Source organism: Varanus komodoensis, unplaced genomic scaffold (assembly GCF_004798865.1).
Source record: "Varanus komodoensis strain SLA01 unplaced genomic scaffold, ASM479886v1 scaffold14_1, whole genome shotgun sequence".
In the NCBI taxonomy this organism is placed as follows: Eukaryota; Metazoa; Chordata; class Lepidosauria; order Squamata; family Varanidae; genus Varanus; species Varanus komodoensis.
Genome location: NW_025335438.1, coordinates 11,312,191 through 11,325,653, shown reverse-complemented (window position 1 = coordinate 11,325,653; position 13,463 = coordinate 11,312,191). Strand labels below are relative to the sequence as shown.

The window sequence follows — 13,463 nt, the reverse complement described above, 5'->3', positions numbered from 1 at the left end:
TTTTGTATGGTAGTAAATCCTGCCTAGTTCAGCTAAGTTTCTTTAGTGAAAGGCCTTGCTTTTCTAGATATCTGTGTTTGCAAGTGAGTCCTGCAACATCTGCTGCTGCAGTGAATCTTCCCTCCTAAATGACTATTTCTGCTCAGAGTTCTAACCAGGGCTCTCCAATCCCCCTCCCCCTTCCATTTTTCTTTTCTCGTTGCCATTCTGTGGCTATTGAGCAGGCTCAGTCCACACTTGTGTTTTTGCATGCATTCTCTCTCTCTCTCTCTCTCATACAAAGCATGGCAATATTTCTTGTTTTTCAGTGGCTCTGTTTTGGCTATAATCCTGGTAGCACTCCCCACCTGATTTTACTATTAGAAGGAATGCTGTTACTCTTTATAAAGCATGATCCAAATAGCTACTTGTATGAGCTCAATGGCTACCACTAGCCCAGTGATATTTTTAACCTGTTTCAGAAAGCACACACCCATACTGTATTACAAAGCATGTTCGAAGTTCTGCTCAGTTTCCAAAGTAAATTATCATGTGTAGCTACAAATCAAGACCTTTCTAGGTGTAAGCAGGCCAGTTCTTTGGATACTGGCCATAGTATTTGTTTATTAATTAATGATTTACTGTCCAATAAGTAAGCTCTCAGAGCAGTTCATGAAACAAAACTTGGAACTATAAAATAGTAATATAATAAGGCATATTTATTGTTATACCTCTTCTCAGCCAAAATGTCTCCTGGAATGACTTACAAATAATTAATAAAAGTAAACAGCTCCTGCCTACAGGCTTGTACTTTCAAAGACGTGGCACACAAGGAAAAAGGAAGAGGGAGGGAAGGGGCACAGAATGAAGTTTTTTCATTGGGCAGTGGAATGGATGCTTTTCCCCTCAGCTGGTCCTGCTGGAGTATAACAATTGCTGGTGGAGACAACAGAGGGAGGAAGGACTCTCATAAGAAAGGCCTTCTATTGAGCTGATGGATGGGTGCTGCACTTCCTGTCATCTCTCTCAGCTTACAAGAACCTAAAGCCATTCTTCACAAGTCCTTCTGCACAAGTCCTTTGCGCCTTCCTAGAAGCCAAACATTTTGTTGGAGTTTTATCTTAGATGGCTAAGATAACAGACAACAGCAACTCTTTGAGGGAGGCAGTCTCTTTTACCCTGGTGCAGAGCTATTCTTGGCAGGTTGTATCTGTAAACAAACAAACAAACAAACAAGTAAAGACAAATATTTACTGTAATGTTCTAACTATTGCTTGTGAGCATTTTGGAAAGACAACTAAACACTCTAAACAAATATTTATATTTTAAAGACCTCTAAGCCTCTTTTCAATCAAAAGTTTTGTGGTGAACCCATATGGTTCAAGTGACAGAAGCTACAGCACGAGTGAAATACTTTCTGTTAAATGTTGGCTTAGGAGAGCATTGAGCAGCAGCTTTGGGAAATAATCACACACAAAAGTACATATGCTAGCATCAACTTTTAGGATTAGAATTCCAGAGTGGCAGTTAAGACCTGTTCACTTATGGTGTACCAAGCTGGTACTCTATTCAAATTTTGGCATTCTGTTACTTCTTGCCTGCTCTAGAATGTATTGCATTCACATCATTCTCAAATATCATCACACACAATTCTTATCAGTTGTACCCAATGTTAATCCTATTTAGAGTAAACCCACAGAAATAACTGGGACTTTAGGTAGTCATGACTTAAATTAATTTCATCTACTCTAAGTAGGACTAGTATTTAATATAATCCTATGTTCACGTGTGTCCCCATATATTTTTCCTCATTCTGGGTAAGCTGATTCTGAAGATTTAGAAGAGCTATTTAAACGCTTTCAAAACTGTTTTGCTCTTTCTGAAACAGGATGTTCTTCTGTTTCCTGTTGTAGGATATAAGCTCAAATTTGTACTGAATCAAGATATTTAACATGCTTGACAGAATAGTTACTGTCAGATGCACCCTTATGCTCAAACACTATGTACACTTGTAGGATTCAAAAACAAGATTTTTTTTTAAGGAGCTGTAATTACAGATCTCATTGCAACAGTCCCTAAAAGAAAGTGATATGTCACGATGCAGTTTAACAAGGGCACTAAAAGCCTTTTGCTGATGTAGCAGTGTCACTCATCTTTTAGTGTCCTTTAAACGTTTTTCAGGTGTCACTTAAGCACATGAGAATGTAAGAAGAACTATATCTGATTAGTCCATCTAGCTGAGTATTCTGTTCACACAGAAGCCAACAAGCTGCCCACAGGAAACCCACAAAGGACATGAGTGCTACTGCATCCTCCTAATTCACATGCAGCTTGCACTCGGCTGGGTGCTGGGTTTAAGTGAACCGATCACATGGGCATAGCCAGTCAAATGTGTCTTACCCTGCAGTTACATTGGAGAAAACTATACATGATTGCTCCTGCTGGTCGAGTTAGACACAGGCCTTGAAATTACAGGCTGTAGAATTGCACTTGCTCTTTTTTTCCTCAGAGGTTTAAAAAACACCCCACCACACACAAAAAAGTGGTTCTGTGCTGATCTTGAAAGGGTGACTGTATATTTAAAACTCAAATAGAATGCGTGGATGCTAGTAAATCCTTTTTTAAATGAATATCACGATCTTAGGTGTTGTTTAATTAATTAACTAGTTACACTAGTTATGGCTGATGGGAGTTGCATGCCAAAACATCTGGAGGCCAGCCCTGGAAGATGCCTGGAAGATGCCATAGTGAGGCTTATGTCAGAGTAGGGATGTATAGGAGTAGTTTTAGTAGCATTATGGGCTGCAGTAGTATAGCTACTTCCCTAAACATAAGCCTCATTGATTTCAGTGGGACTTACTTCTGAGGAGACATGCATAGAACTAGTGTTATAGCAGAATTGCTACTTACTGGAACCCTAGAAGGACAGACTTAACTTATTCCTTCCAACTACATATGTTGATACAAGCCACTCTGTGCATATTTGCAACTATGCAACTTGAAAGAATCAGGAAGATAGATGATAGACAGGTGGACAGACAGATAGCTGTTTGCTTTCCTGCTGGTCAATGGTGGAATATATTGGTTGTGTATGTCCAGTCTCAGCATGCAATGAATACATAATATTGCTCAGTTAATGCTTTTCACTAGTTAGGTGCTTTTAAACAACAAAAAGACTTAAATAAATAAATCAATCCACAGCAAGCTAGGTTTGCTAAATATCATGTATACTCTGCTGGTTGAGTATGATGAAAGTCTAATATTTCTGATATATATTTTTCATAACAACTTGTAGTAAATGTGAATATTTCTTTTGCTTTTTAATATGTATATACATACATGCTGTTCCTAATATAGTTGTTGGGGATTGAATTCTTTCAGCTACAATGCATCAGAAACTACAATACCAAACCTTCCTTTTTTGGTTACTGAGAGTACAAGGTTCCTCATTTGCATCTACCACTTTCACAGTGTTAAAGATATCTTCCATTTAAGCATTAAAAGTTTTAATGCTAGTGTCAAATAGGCTTCCTTCTGTGCATGCTACAGGATCGTGTCTGTTTTTCCTTTCACCCAGGCTTTATACTGATAACAGCACTTACTGTTTGATCCTGAGCTAAGTATCCTACTGAATTTCTGGGCACTAACTTAGATAGTGATGTGGCAAATACTGCTATAAACAGGAGTATGATTTTTATTTGTGGATTTGTACTTTAGCAATGGTTATTATGATAAATTGTGTACTCCATCTTGGAATTTATGAATGAAGGGTGGTATATACAATTTAAACAAATAAGTAGTATTTGCTATTTAGTATGCAGTAGATAACCAGCCAATGAATTGACTGATCATATATCAAGTACAGTTGCATCTTAGACCAAGGCTGAAATCTTGTGCATTAAGCCCCATTGACTTCAAGCACCTTGAGAGTGTACAGAATTGTGCATTAATTGTGAAAAGCAGTGGTGATGGGTAGTAAGATTGCTCGGGCTTTAGGGATACAAGAATAATAGGAATTCATGCTGAAAAACTGTCAGATGGTTCCTGATCTCTTGCTCATCAACTAAACTCTAACCACTGTGGAACAGTGCATTATATTTAAAATGGTTATTCTTTGGGGCATGCTTTCATTATCTCAGTAGACACAACCTCCTAAGGCTTCTTAATTACCAGTAGTATGTATGCTCAACCTTGTACTTTATGTAGATAGAGGACTTTTCCCTTATTGTTTCCCTTTAGTATAGATTCCAGCTTGAGTCAAGTCAAAACACAGATGAGATAAAAGAACTAAGAATGAAAAGACTCTTGGTTAAATTGGCAGTTTATGCTGATATTATCTTGTCTTGCCAGACATAATTTTTTCCAGCAAGTTTTAAAATGATCTAGTGTTGTTCTTATGAAGCCAAATACCCACTACAGATATGTTCTTGATTAAAAATAAAAGATAGAGGGGCACCAAAGTTCTATGAATTTTGAAATAATGTGGGAAAAGGTTGACTATACTGCATCAAAAACAAAAGCAAGGATCCAAAGAAGGGATCTTACAGTTCAATGATTGTGGGGGGGGGGGGGGGGGTCTGTGCCCTCCTTATGTTCTTGGTCTACAATCCTATCATCCAGTTAGCTCTCCTAACATCTGAAGGCCAGAGGTTTTCTTGCATTATCCCAGTTCCACAGGACCAAATAAACATTGCATTTGTTTCTGGAAAGGTAGCTCTAATTGACACACTGTTTCTAAAACACTGTTTCTAAAACAGTGTGATCCTAATCATGTCAACCAGAATTTACTATTACTGAGTTCAAGGGGAATGTCTCCCAAGTAAGTGAATACTGTATAGGTTTACAGTCCTTCAAATGCTGCATGTGAGAGAGTCTGGTGATCTCTAGCTGAATGGTATGGTAAATCTTTTAAAACCGAAAAATAGAAGATCAAGAAATATATTTTAATTTTTGCAGGTTTTCAGTCACTAAGTTTAAACTAGCACACAATTTATTTTTCTGTAGTTTTGTTCATTTTTTATAAAAAAGAAACATGGTCATTTTATTGTTTCAGCATCAAACATGCAACAAGTGAATGGAACATGACAAGTGAGCTCTGCTGGATCAGTCCCAGCATAATCTAATTTATTATTATTTCTTCAACGGTGGCAGCCAAAGATTGAAGGTAATCATACTTACTTTTTTGCCACCAGCATCTAGTCTTCAGAGGTATACTGCCTCTGAATAAGGACATTCTACTGATTAATAGACATTGTTAGACCTATCTGCCATGAATTTGTCTAATTTTTTAAGGTTATCCAAGCTAGTAGTCATCTGCATATTCTGGGGCAGCAAAACCCACATGATAGTATGAAGCACATCTGTATGTCTATTTATAAATCTTGAGCCTCTTGCCAGTCAATTTAATTGGGTTACCTCTGAACTCTTTGTACATGTCCCTCCTTAGTCATCTTTTCAGAGCCTACTAGGAGATGCTCAAAGGACTGTTTGATACCCAAGAATATGAATAGCAGAAAAGTGGCACAAGCCCATCTTTCTACACAGATGCTTCAAATACAATTCCTCTTTGTGCACATAGTTTCCCCCCTTTTCTAGGTCTCTGAAACACAGATAAAGCTCTAGTATTTCTCCTGTTGTTTGAGATCACTGTTCCTGATCACTGTTTATGGATGTGAAAGCTGACCAGTGAGGAAACCTGACAGGAAGGAAATGGATGCATTTAAAATATGCTGCTGGAGGAGAAGAAAATACCCTGGACCCATAGAAAGATGAACAACTCAATCTAGAACTTTCCCTGGAAGCAAAAGGACAAAACTGCAGCTGTTGTACTTTGGGCACATTATGAAAAGGCAAGAGTGACCAGAAAAGAAAATAAAGCTAAGGAAAGTTGAAGGCAGAAGAAGACTATGAAGACCAGCTAGAAGATGGATTGGCTTCATTAAGGAAACCAGAACCTTGCCTCTCTGCAAGAGCTGATCAGGGCTTTCAAGGGCAGGGCATTTTGGAGGGCATTCATTCACAGGGTCACCATAAGTTGGCATGACTTGAAAGAAAAACAAAACCACAAAAGCAAGAAAGCCACTAATAACTGGGCTTAGGTTATAATAGTTCTGCTTAGATTGCACCCAGCAAAAAGTACAGCTGGTCATGAGTAACTTAAGTCTAATTAATTTCAGGGGTCTACTGAAAGTAGCACTAATGTTCCCTTTGAAAGAAAAAAAAATTGCCAGTGGGATACACATCTACTCTCAACACTATTGATCTTGCCCAAGTTCTGTCAAAGAAGGGTATCAAAAGGAACTTTCACACAATTTCTGGAGAGAGGGAAGCTGGCAAGTATGGTCCTGAAAATATGGTATGAGGGGAAATGAAGTTTACCAAAGCCTGGCTGAATAGCTGAACTGAAGTGGAATTTTCTCACACTAAATATGCTAATAGACCTGAAGTGGCCACAAACCAGTGAGCTAGTTCAAGAATGCTCAGAGACCAGCATGCTTTTCTTGTGGCAACAGAGCTCCAGGCTGTGTCGCCAGCTTGAAACTTCCCTGGTTTGACATGCAACTTCTATGTGATCCAGGCACCTCTTATGGCGTGCCAGTCCTACTAGACATGCTCCAAAGGCATGCAGAGTGAGCCTGGCTACACAGCCGTGCCTTAACGATGTCCATTTTTATGTATGCTATAGTTTAGGACAGAATAATGTTTGATGCAACTTGAAGCAAACCAAAACTTATGGGCCAAATTTAGGGGTGCACAACTTTAGGAACGACTTGAACTACTATCCACTTGACCACTGAAACAAACAGTATAAACTGTCCATCTTTGCTGCTGATGCTGGCAATACTGATCCACATGGCATAATCAGCTCCAAATTCTGATGTCATTGCAAATTGATATTTAATCCCACTTGGAAATGAATAAAATCTTTGCTGAACAATTTCCCCAGAAATAACATGACAACTGCCCTATTTCAGGCAAAATGGGGTACCGCAGGGTTCCATTTTGTCCCCTTTACTGTTCAATATCTACATGAAACCGCTGGGAGAGGTCATCAGGAGGTGTGGGCTGCGGACCCATCAGTATGCTGATGATACCCAGCTCTACCTCTCGTTTTCCACCAATCCAGGTGAGGCAGTGGCTGTACTGAACCGGTGCCTGGCCGAGGTAATGGGCTGGATGAGGGCCAATAAACTGAAGCTCAATCCAGACAAGACGGAGGTCCTGTTGGTTGGCGGTTCGGGCTTCAGAGAAGGTGACCTGAACCTTGTCCTGAATGGGGTTGCACTCCCTCCTAGGGACAAGGTCCGCAGCTTGGGAGTGCTCCTCGACCCGGAGCTTTCACTTGAAGCTCAGGTGACAACAGCGGCGAGGAGCGCTTTCCTCCAGCTTCGGCTGATTCATCAGCTGCGCCCCTACCTGGAGTACGACTGCCTTGCAACAGTGACTCATGCGCTGGTGACTTCCCGTCTTGACTTCTGTAACGCGCTCTACGTGGGGCTTCCCTTGAAGACGGTCCGGATACTTCAATTGGTTCAGAATAGAGCTGCCAGGCTGCTGACGGGGACTGGACGTTATGTTCACATGACGCCAGTTCTCCGTCAGCTTCACTGGCTCCCCATTGAAGTCCGGGCCCAATTCAAGGTGTTGGTAATGACCTATAAAGCCCTAAACGGCTTGGGTCCTGGTTACCTGAAGGAGCGCTTACATCCATATTTGCCCAGTCGCCCCCTGAGATCGGCGGGAGAGGCCCTTCTCCGGGAGCCCTCCGTGAGAGAAATTAGGAGGGTGGTTACTCGGAGAAGGGCTTTCTCAGCGGTGGCGCCTAAGTTATGGAATGCGCTCCCCAGAGAGGTCCGCCTGGCGCCGTCGTTATTTGTTTTTCGGCGCCAGGCTAAGACCTTTTTATTTAAGCAACATTTTAAATGCTAAATACAATTGAATTTTATCTGGCCAGGGCGGCTTATTTTATAATGTGAGTTTTAATTAAGATTATTTTATATGGATTTTAACTTGTTTTATCTATGTTGTAAGCCGCCCCGAGGCTTCGGCGAATGGGGCGGCATAAAAATGTTTTAATAAATAAATAAATAAATAAATAAATAAATAAAATTTGCTGGTTCAGAAGCTTTAAACAGAAGAGCTTTCATTGTATATTCTTTTTTCTTCCCTTCTCCCATGCCTCTCAAAGTATACATATACATCTCCAGTCATTTCTTCCCTTCTTTCCCTTTGCACTTAACTAGTAACCTCTCCTGCAATGCTGCCATTTTAGTTCAATCCTCCCTTCTGCTACTTTTACATTTTCTTTCTCCTATAGCCTCCCTTCCACATCCCCTTCCACTTCATCCCTAGTTTCTAAAAAGTGTTATTAAATATTAGCTTTGCTCTCTAACAACCTTCCATTGCTACACCTGCATATACAGCTTGCCTTTTGTCATATTTGCTAGAGACTTGTAAGCATTTTATCCAAATCCATGTATGTGTATCTTTTTAAATCAGGGAAAAAAGAAAAAAGATGTCTATGTTGACAGTTCTTTCATGGGTCCCATTGGAGGTGCTCTTGGACTAGATAGGGAAATCCTGTAAATTTTTTTTAAAGATATGTCTGTGTTATAGAGTTTGTGATTAGAATGAAACATGTGAATGTATCATTTTATATATGATAGAGATAATCATGTATATAAATTGTGCATCTGTGTGGTAAAATGGGCTATATCTGCCCAAAAAAGCAGAAGAAAGTTTGGATCCTGCACTGGAAGAAAAGGACTCCCTTGAGCTTCATTCTCATGGCAGCCCTTCAGGCCTGCTGAAAATTCTGCACAGAAAGGCATCCCTGCCAAATGGGGTGAGTCCGGCATGTGCACGCGGCAAGGGAGGGGAGTGCTCAAACACTGGGCGCGGGAAAATTCTGCCAACGGAAAACCCCCTCCCCTTATTCCTTTATGTGTATGGCCCTCCAGGTGGCTTACACATGAAAAGAAAACTTGATTTAAACAATAACAATTGTGTAAAAATAGACAATGAAACAGATTGCAAGCAGAACAATAACAAAATAGGAGCTACCTCTGACCTAACAAGGATTCTCTTGTGCCAAAGGCCTGTTGGCAGAAAGGCAGTGGGAGGCAGGAGATGAGAGAGAGACTAGCCTCTCTTGACAGGAAGTTCCAGATCCTGAGAGCAGCCATCAAGAACAGGCACAACCAAATGCTCCCCTGAAGGCAGTCTCAAAAGAAGGGTGCTTCTTGTCGCTCATATGCTCTGAAAGCAGTCTTTCAGATAGCCTGGTCACAGGTCATACGGGGCCTTACAACTCCCGAAACCAACCTGAACTAACCTGCTGCACCAGTTGAGAGGGGCAGCAAAGATGTGTCTCACCTGGGAAGTGAGGTGACACCATTTGGCCCAAGGTCTTGCTTATGCCAGTTCTGCATGTTCTAAATATCAATTCTGGTCAATGAAGCCACATTGGAAAGGTATATTGCATGTTGTTGTTATGCTGGTGTAAAGTACAATAAATGTCCTTTGGTTCTCTCTCCCTCTGTGTTGTCATTCTGTCACCTGGCAAAGAAATGAAAATTGTACAGTGTAAGCTCCTTTGCAGGTCAACTGCATTGTCAGTAGGAGGCAAAGGTTGAAACTAGCCATTTAAGTTGAACATGTATATTCAGAAGATAATGTGGCATTTGCAGAAATTCCTCAGTAGTCATATCTTCCAGTTGGTATTATGCAAATAGGATGGTTCAGTCCTGGCAATGCTTGAAATGATTTTCTATGTTAAATGGGATACCAGCAGTTCTTCTCTACATATATTCCAGAAATCAACACAGTACGAGTACAAAATGTTTTAACAAAGTAACATAGAAATCACTCACTGGTTTTCTTACAACATCAATCATCACACAAAACCTGCTGTATTAATCTATATTACTTCATTATTTCAGTTCAAACCTGTTGCACACTCAGAAAACGTTCAGTGATTGTGATCTGGGCAATCTATGCTTGCCTCTTTAATAGTATTAGGAATACATATGCGTGTATGTGGCTGCTGACCAACTTTATTATTATTATTGGCAGAAAGCTTGATGGAAAAGAATTCATCTTTTGTCTGCTACACTGCAATCACACACAAACCACACATGTTCTCCCTCCCTCCCTCCCTCCCTCTGTATGCATGTGAGAGAAGCAAGAGTGCAATCCAATACATGCTTATATATAAAAGGTCTGACTCCCAGCATACTCCTGCCAACAATGGAAGTATGCCTTAGTCTACTAAGGCTGTAGTTCTATTGCTTGAGGATAAGTTCCACTGAACACAAGGATACTTACAACACAGTAGACATGCATATAATTGTGCAATGTTAGACACACACCCAGAAGTAGCCTTACTGGTCCATGTGTGTGAGGGAAAAATCTGCACTAAGGTAATACCAACTCAGAAAACTTGGTATCACAAAAAGTGAGAAAACTTTCTTCAGAACTCTTTTATCAGGAAGGACACTAAACAGAACTAGAAAAGATTACAAGTTGAGGGTGTCATTGCCATCCAAATCTACAATTTATAATGATCTTGAGCTGGAATGCAAAAGGAGTTTTGCAGACAAAGTTTTAGTAGCTGTTCACAGTTTATCATAAGATGCATCTGTGGCTATTGAGAACAGAGCAAATTAGGATGTTTCTCTATTTGGGAAAATAATCTACTAGTTTTACTGTTTTGTCTCAAGTTCTCAATAGTATACACAGGGTCATACGGGAGACAGAGAAGAAAAAGAGTGAAATATCAGTCTGGAAGTGAAGATGGAGATTTATAGGATCCAAGTGACATATTGGTTGGGATCATGGAGACTTCCCCTCTCCCATGCACACATATGTGAAATTTCATCTTCTAGTTTCTGGATCTCTCTCTCATTTTCATGGTGCAATAAAGTATATAATGGCTGCAATCCTGTACACACACATTTGGGCTCAGTGGGACTACTCCTGAGTAGATATATGTAGGATAGCTGTCTACAGCTGAATTACTTAGGGTACAATCCTATGCATGTTTAGATATGTTGGCTGGTGAATACTGGGAGCTGCGGGATTTGTTTCTGCCTAAGCTAATATAGGATTGTGCCCTAAGTTATGGATTTTTAGACCTTGTGAATATCTCCCTTTAACTAGCTTTGCTCTTGAATGCCCAAGATGTACAAACCCTGCTTCCCAGAGCCAAACAAGTGGCTCACTAGCAGACTATGACTCATAAATATTCCTAAGAGATCCATTTTATGGAAGGATTTTTTTCAGGATAAATTCTGATAATTTTTTATTTTTCCTGGACTGTAAATACATTGAATATGTAGGCTAAATTCTAGGATTTTATATCAGTGCTACATTTCCTGTGACCTTCAGCTTTCATGCAAGGCAAGTCAAACTTGAATTTAAATTGCCCTGCTCAGGAACTTAACAGTTATGTATAAAAATAAGTAAGAAGATGGTTATATTTGGTGTAACAACATAAAATAGCTCAGAAGAGCTTAGGCATAGGTGCTATTTCAGCAAAAGCTTTCTTTTTAAAATGCTAACCTGCCATCTGCACTGCATTCAGTCCTACCTTCATTTCCTCCCTAGGACAAGCTGGAAATTGAGTTTATAGTTTATTTTAATATTTCCTGCCATCAAATTACATGGATAAGAAATCTTTTATATTCAAGTCATAATCCCATTTCCAACCAAAAGAAAAAAACTAAAGGATATATGGGCTAGCAGCATAATGCTGTCACACCAGCTGATCTGTGTCTCTGTATTGCAGGCTGCCAAGACTCAGAAATCTTTTAATGTAAACAAGATCCCCCTCCCCCACCACTTTTCCGTAAAATTGTTGGTACATGAACATAGGAACTTATCCATGAAAAAATAAGATACTATCTTTAAGGATGACCAAACTAATTGATTGTGAAGTTGCCATATGGCATGGGTTCTCTCAAAATTCCATTAAGAAATGAAGAACAGCACTGAAACCACAATACCAAAGCAACAACACAAAGATGAGATTTAAAAAAAAAAAACACTGAAACTGGATATTGGTAGCATATATACTTTTGTCACAGATCAGACAAGATTTCATGTGTCTGAAAATGAAACCCAAGAAAGAACTGCCTTAGTTTCTTACATTATATGTATTTTTAGAATGGTGTTGGAGTGGGTGGTTTGCTGTTCATTGAGAATTTGCTATGATATAAGATAAATATTAATACTAAATATACGTAGGGAGCAATCCTAGGCCCAGTAGATTTTCCTAGACTTATATATCAAAGTGGAAGTATAAACCCTACTTCCTGAAGGCCAAAAAGTGTATTTTGGACAAGTACTTCCCAAACATGAGCTAGATTACTATGAATGGGAGATGTGGAGATGTTGCATTTGTATCCTCTCTTAATTTTAGGAAAAGATTAATCAGGCAGGGAAGCACATCCTCACTTGTTCATCTGCCTCTTCACAAACTATGCATGAAAAGGAAAGAATAGAAAAGAAAATTACCTCATGATACATGAATCACATTTGAAATCTCTTTATTTTAACTCAGGTGAGAGATGTTAAACCATTTGTTTTGGGAAAGCAAATATATAAATGACTCACACCTCCAGGATTCCTAAACAGATCACCTTTTAAATGCCTACAAAAAAAGTAATAATGAGAAAATTGCCCAGTCTGGCAAATAAGATGAAGGTTAAGTACATATGAGCATACCCAGCTGCCCCCAGTCAGACACATGCTTGGAGACTGCCATGTATGAAGCAGGCTTGCATGGCAGTGCATTTCCAGCAGCAACTCCTACAGTTCCCTGTGCTCATATATGTCAGATTCTGCAGGTCAGGCAATCACCACTGCAGTTAAAGGTACAAAAGCAAGGCAGAATAGGAATTTGTTATTTGCCCCAATGCCATTAGCTGCTCTATTGCCAAGTCTTGTCCAAGAAACAGCACTGTTTAATTTAACACTGCTGGGGGAAGAAATTGCAACTGTGGTCATGAATGTCAGCCCCATTCATCGCTATTCTCTCCTAAAGAAAGGTGCTACCTTCTAGAAGAAGCCACCTTATACTGAGTCAGCCTCTAAGTCCATCTAGGGCACTACCGTTTGTACAGACTGGTAGCAGCTGTTCAGGATTTTGAGCAGTTTTCTCCTGCTCTACCTGGAGGTGCTGGAAATGGAACTTGGAGCCTTCTGCTTGAAAAGCACGTGCTCTGCCACTAAGCCATGCCTCCTCTCCTATTTCTTTGCCTTCTTGCCTGTCACAACATTGAGACCTACCATCAAAATTCACATTACCTTAACTGTGTGACTTGCAGCTATGATGGTTGTAACATTAAGTTTGCAATTTTCAAAGGGACCGTGGTGGGTAGGAAGGGGAGGTTTAATCCTTCCCCTTTCCCTTGAAATTCTCCCTGGATGCTGTGGTCAGCCGTAGAACAGAAGTGGGGAAATGCTGGCTCTTTAGGTTTTAC

At 40.0% G+C, this 13,463-nt stretch overlaps 1 long non-coding RNA gene across 1 annotated transcript; it reads right to left on the bottom strand.

The window, feature by feature from the left end:
• Positions 1-677: 677 nt before the first annotated feature.
• LOC123020362 lies at positions 678-9,889 on the bottom strand. The gene is made up of 2 exons (XR_006414066.1): positions 9,355-9,889; positions 678-1,189 (listed from the first exon to the last, which is right to left on the bottom strand). It is a non-coding gene; the product is annotated as an uncharacterized LOC123020362 (long non-coding RNA).
• Between the last annotated feature and the right edge of the window lie 3,574 nt (positions 9,890-13,463).